The sequence below is a fragment of the Lygodium microphyllum genome, chromosome 27 (assembly GCF_053477565.2).
Source record: "Lygodium microphyllum isolate KBCC chromosome 27, Lygodium_microphyllum_v1.1.10, whole genome shotgun sequence".
In the NCBI taxonomy this organism is placed as follows: Eukaryota; Viridiplantae; Streptophyta; class Polypodiopsida; order Schizaeales; family Lygodiaceae; genus Lygodium; species Lygodium microphyllum.
Genome location: NC_141161.1, coordinates 1,919,637 through 1,926,021, shown reverse-complemented (window position 1 = coordinate 1,926,021; position 6,385 = coordinate 1,919,637). Strand labels below are relative to the sequence as shown.

Sequence of the window (6,385 nt, the reverse complement as noted above, 5' to 3'; positions counted from 1 at the left end):
AGATGATTTTCTATGTGAAATTAATGGTGATTGCCAAGAACTGCTGGCTCGTGGCAATGAAATGGTGTAATTAAACCCAAAGTCACGGTTACGTTCTTGCAAGCTATCTCGCCTTGACTACAAGTATTGCCTTGATATTCAACCAATACAAAATCAGTTGGTGTCAAAAAAGTTTCGTGCATTGCATTTAAGAAAAAACCGCATTACAAGCTCATTGCTCTAGAAAATAGGAAAAGGTTCAAATAATTTGGACTTGCTCTATTCTGGAAATAAACGGAAAATATAAAAGCCTCATTCTAAAAGACACGTGGGTGACTTGAAAAATGGAGAATAACATAAGGCCACTGAGCTGGAAGCAGCAGGATGGCCTTAGGCTATAGACATGGAGGATGGAGCATTTGAAATTTGCAATCTCGCCCACAATGGAGTGCATGCCCCGTTGATTGCATGGGGAGGACGATCGAGTGGCCGCCTCTCCTGCCGCTGATGTTATCACAGCTCGATACTTTACGAATTCTCTCCATCCTTTCCTGCAAATAGAGATGCAGGAGGTGTCGTCATCATCCATCGGATCATTCTTACCAGCTTTTTTCCAAGTCTCAGCACAGAGCTGGCCTTGCAATCGATGGCTGCCCTTTGCCTTCAATCCAATAGTAGGAAGGCCAAGACCGAGTCATTATGGACGCAGTACTTCAAAGATCCCTCGCAGTGGTGGGACAACCGCAACAGCAAGGTTAGTTGCTGGCCCAATTGTCTATCTGATTATTATGCTTAAGAGATGAAAGCTTGAGCGCTCTCATAGAGACATGGCTTTTTGTTTGCCCTACTGCAACTGCAGGCCAGCGCAAGATCTCCAGATTTCAAGCACAAAGTGACAGCAGAGCCCTTGTGGTTGGATTGCCGGTACAATCCGACTTGGGTTTTTGAAGAGCTTGGGAAAACTGAACCAACATCAACACTCGAATTGAGCAAAGGGGAGCCTCAAGAGGAGAAAGGAGCTGTCTTTCAAGAGGAGATTGTTCGAGTTGTGGGACTTTTGAAGACATGTGCAAAGCAAAAGGATCTATTTAAGGGCACAAGGGTACATGGGGACATTCGCAAACAGGGGTTACTCGAAAGGAGCCCCTATGTTGCAAGCACTTTAATAACTATGTATGCCAAATGTGGTGCTCTTGCAAAAGCACAGCAAGTGCTTGATGAACTTACTGTTCATGATAGATTTTCTTGGACTGCACTGATTGCAGGATACACACAGAATGGCCACGGTGACGAAGCTCTAAAATGCTTTGATAAGATGCGGCACGAAGGTCACTTTCCTGATTCAGTCACATTTACATGTGCATTGAAAGCCTGTGCTAGTGTAGGAGCACTCGATAAGGGTGAACAAATTCATGATGAGATTGTCAGATTGGGGTTGTTGGAGAAATATATTGTACTCGGCAATGCTTTGGTGGACATGTATGCCAAGTGTGGTGCATTGGCAAAAGCACAAGGAGTGCTAGAGGAGCTTCCTGTCCAAGATGTGGTAACTTGGAATGCCCTAATTGCAGGATATGCAAAACATGGGCAAGGCAAGGAAGCATTGAAATGTTTTGAGAAGATGCGACAAGAGGGTCACTCCCCCACTGCAGTATCCTTTACTTGTGCCTTGAAAGCATGTGCCAATGTAGGAGCACTTGACAAGGGCGAACAAATTTGTGATGAGATTGTTAGACTTGGGTGGCTGGGGAGAAATGTTGTGCTTGGCAATGCTATGGTGGATATGTATGCCAAGTATGGTGCATTTGCAAAAGCATGGAGAGTGTTGGAGAAACTTCCAGTCCGTAATGTAGTCTCTTGGAGTGCACTGATTGCAGGGTATGCACAACATGGGCAAGGTGAGGAAGCACTGAAATGTTTTGCTAAGATGCAACATGAGGGCCACTTACCCACTGCAGTCACTTTTACCTTGGCCCTGAAAGCATGTGCAGATGTAGGAGCAGTTGAGAAGGGTGAAGAAATTCATGGTCAAATCGTTAGACTGGGTTTGTTAGAGACAAACATTACACTTGGCAATGCTCTTGTGGATATGTATGCTAAGTGTGGTATGTTTGCAAAAGCACATGGAGTTTTGGATGAGCTTCCTGTTCGTGATGTAGTCTCTTGGAATGCGCTGATTTCAGGATATGTACAGCATGGGCAAGGTAAGGAAGCACTAAGATGTTTTGATAAGATACTATGTGAGGGCTATTCCCCCTCTGCAGTCACCTTTACCTGTGCCTTGAAAGCATGTGCTGACATAGGAGCAACTGACAAGGGTGAAGAAATTCATAATGAGATTATTAGACTGGGGATGTTGGAGGGCAACATTGTGTCAGGAAATGCTCTTGTGGATATGTATGCCAAATGTGGTGCACTTGCAAAAGCGCAGGAGGTATTGGATGAGCTTCCTGTCCGGGATGTAGTGTCTTGGAGTTCGCTTATTGCAGGGTATGCACAGCATGGGCAAGGGAAGGAAGCATTGAAATGTTTCGATAAGATGCGACATGAGGGACACTTCCCCACTGCAGTCACCTTTATTTGTGCCTTGAAAGCATGCGCAGATACAGGAGCAGTTGTTAAGGGTGAAGAAATTCATAATGAGATAAATAGACTGGGGTGGTTGGAGAGAGATAGTGTGCTTCGCAAATCTGTGGTGAATATGTATGCCAAGTGTGGTGCATTTGCCAAAGCAGAGGGAGTGTTCTATGAGCTTCCTGTCAGGGATGTTGTCTCTTGGAGTTCGCTTATCGCAGGATATGCACAGAATGGGCAAGGTAAGGAAGCACTAAAATGTTTTGACAAAATGCAACGGGAGGGTCACATCCCTAATGCAGTCACCTTTTCGAGTGCCTTGAAAGCATGTGCGGACATAGGAGCTATTGACAAGGGTAAAGAAATTCATGAAGAGATTGTTAGGCAGGGGTTGTTGGAGGGAAATGTTGTGCTCGGCAATGGTCTGGTGGATATGTATGCCAAGTGTGGTACATTTACAAAAGCGTGGGAAGTGTTTGATGAGCTTCCTGCACGGGATGTAGTCTCCTGGAGTGCACTACTTGCAGGATATGCAAGTCATGGCCGTAGTGCAGATGTATTGGACTGTTTTGAACAGATGCAATGTGAGGGTGTGTCTCCAGACCCAGGTACCTTTGTTTGCATGCTCAATGCATGCAGTCACTCAGGTCTACTGGATGAGGGCCAAATGTATTATACGAAAATGAGTGCCAAATTTGGTGTCACACCAGATGTACAGCACCACTGTTGCATGGTTGATCTCTTTGGTCGTGCAGGGGAGTTTAAGAAGGCTTTAGCAGTTATTGAAATGATGCCATCTAGTGATTATCTTCCAGTCTGGATGGCTCTGTTGGGTGCTTGTCGGAAGTGGAAGAATGTGAGGCTTGGTAAACTGGCTTTTGATCGTATCCTTCAGATAGATAAAACCGATGTTTCAGCCTACGTCTGTATGGCTAATATTTATGCAGCAGCTGGGATGCAAGAGGATGCAGGGGAAATTGAAATCATGCGAGTTGCAAATAAGGCTTGGAAGAAACCAGGATGTTGTTGGTGGATTGATGCCACAGGAAATAGTCATTCCTTTTTAGTCGGGGACAAAAAGCACCCACTATAAGATCTTACAGAAAAGATGTCACAGGAGGGTTATTCTCCGAGCTTGGGTCTGGTTTCACTAAACATATCTGATGATATGAAGAAGGATGTGCTGTGTGGGCACAGTGAGAAGTTGGCGATTGCTTGTGCCTTGATCAACACACCGGAAGGGTCAACTATAAGTGTTGTTAAGAATTTGTGGGTCTGCAACAATTGCCATAGAGTTACAGCACTCATATCTGAAATAGAGAAGCGAAAAATTGCGGTCAGAGATGCTAACTGTGTTCATATCTTTGAACATGGAAAATGTTCCTGTAGGGACTACTGGTAATGGAACTCTTGAAGGCTTTTCCATGTAGAGATCTTATTTTGTTGACCTATTGACATACTTTTTGACTCAATGCTATTTATGAATATTCCTTATTGTGCTTTACTTGCATGCTACTTTTTACTTCCGCAATTCTCGAAATACCATAGCTCCTATTCATATCATATTCTTATGCTCTTTGCTCTCCTCCTCTCTATATATGGCAGAATGACAACTGGTCATTGACTGTTGTACGTGATCAGTTGTGGGCGGGGACATGTGACCTTTCAATGGTTGCAAGGCTTTCCTAGCACAGGTTTGGTCACAGGACTTTCAAAGTTCAAAGTGATAGGGCCATCATGTATATATGGTACTTGCCAGTTAGTCAAGCAAGCTCACTGGCCATTTCCCAAAGAGAGGAAGAGAGCACGGAGAGTGCTAGAGCTAATTCACATGAATATATGGGCAACTTCACATCCTAGCACAAGTGGGCTGCACTATCTTTTCTGTTTCCATAATGACAATACAGAAAACTCAAGTTTATTTTCTGTATGAGAAATCGGAGGTCTTTCTTTCACACTATGGTGGAGAAAGAGAGTGGATAGTAGTTACCATCTGTTTGGATGGATGCCCAGGGAGTTACAATTCTTATTTGGATTTGCATGGCATTCAACAGGTAGTAGGTACTATGGTGGAGAAAGAGAGTGGGTAGCATTCACAATTCTTATTTGGATTTGCATGGGATTCAATGGCAAGTTTCATATGCATACACAGCTGAGCAAAATGGTGTTGCAGAGCACAAAAATTGCCTAGATATTTCTGGATACAGATGGTGGAGTGTGCAGTCTATCTTATGAATAGGACACCTGCCACAGGAGTGCATGATAAGGCACTTGAAAAGAGATGCATCGAGGGAAGAAGCTAGTTTTGTCACATTTCAAAGTGCCTGGGTGTCTCTTATGTGCATAATCTTGATGAGAAGAGGACGAAGTTGGATCCCAAGGCCACAGGAGTGTGTAGTTATGGGGTATGCTGCTTAATCAAAGGGCTATAGATGCTATAACTTTGTAACCTGCAAGCTACAAATTGTTGGGATGCTGTTTTTGATGAGTTTGCTAGTTGGTATTCACTAGTGGTCACCACATATGATGTGCTCACTGATGTGGATAGGAATAAAGTGCAAGGACAAGCACAAGCTGGAGATTCACAAACAATCTACGTTTGATATTACTGCAGTAAGTGACCTCAGTCCCTCTGACTTTATAGGATTTATGAAGTGAAGGATCTGAGACGGAGCTTCCTCTATGCTTCAATGGAGATGCAGTAGGTTGAGAGAGAAGAGAGCAAACACAGCATGTGTGGGTACAATGACTTGTACCTCTTTTGGTTTTTCAAATAGATATATGAAACATAGTACAATACCTGTAAAGGGTATGTTCACGTGTGTAGGGTGTAGGCACGGTGGCCTTTTATTCCCAACAACCTCCCACCTAAAGGCAATGTCCTTGAAGGTAGAAGAAAGAATCAACTAAGTCTGTATAAAGCTGAAAACACCTATACCTATTCAACTCCCATCATTTGGCGGCAATGAGTAAACTGCTCTGCTAGAAGACCCTTCGTGAGGTTTGCAGGGTTATCATTTGTACGTACCTTGACAAGCTCAATGCTCTTGGTATCAAATATATCCCTGATAAAATGATACTTCACCTGTATGTGCTTTGTCTTTGCATGAAAGATAGGATTCCGTGCTAGCATGATAGCACTTTGACTATCACAATGGAGGACAGGAACCTCTGTAATACTAAGCTCTCCCACCAGACGTGAAAGCCATAGAGCCTCCCTGTATGCCTCAATGGTGACAACCACATACTGTGTCTTTGTAGTAGACAATGCGACGCACTTCTGCAGTCTAGATATCCAAGAGACTAATCCCCTTGTGCAGGTGAATATATACCTTGAAGTAGACTTCCTGCAATCAGAATGACCAGTATAGTTTGCATCCGTAAAGCTAACGACTGTTGAGAAATAGACAAATGATGTATGCTCCGGGAAGAGATGTCCTGAATCCCATATGCACAGTGAGGAGAGTGGAACAACACAACTACTATAAAGCATTGTACTTGCAAGATGAGTAATGGAACATGATGGTAATTTTGTCCTTTCAGTTGAGAGTTTTGTGAGGAGAGTGGAACAATCCAACTACTACAAAGCATTGTACTTGCAAGATGAGTAATAGAACTGATGGTAATTTTGTCCTTTCAGTTGAGAGTTTGAGTCATTGTCCAACAATACAAGATTGTATTTATGAGTCTAAGATAATTAATCTTGGAACCTAATTCACTTGTGTGACATTCCATCTTCAACTCTATGTCTTCATGAGTTCACTCTATCTGTTTAAGCTATCATAGCCATGCTCTAGATCCGTTCTTTTGTCAACGACAAACACCTTTGTCT

General features: G+C 43.3%; 1 pseudogene across 1 annotated transcript; it reads left to right on the top strand.

Moving 5' to 3' along the window:
- The first annotated feature begins 331 nt into the window (after positions 1–331).
- Positions 332–6,158, top strand: LOC148012005 (pentatricopeptide repeat-containing protein At3g26782, mitochondrial-like; annotated as a pseudogene). Its single transcript, XR_015689007.1, has 2 exons — positions 332–733; positions 839–6,158. The product of XR_015689007.1 is annotated as a pentatricopeptide repeat-containing protein At3g26782, mitochondrial-like (transcript).
- The last annotated feature ends 227 nt before the right edge of the window (positions 6,159–6,385 follow it).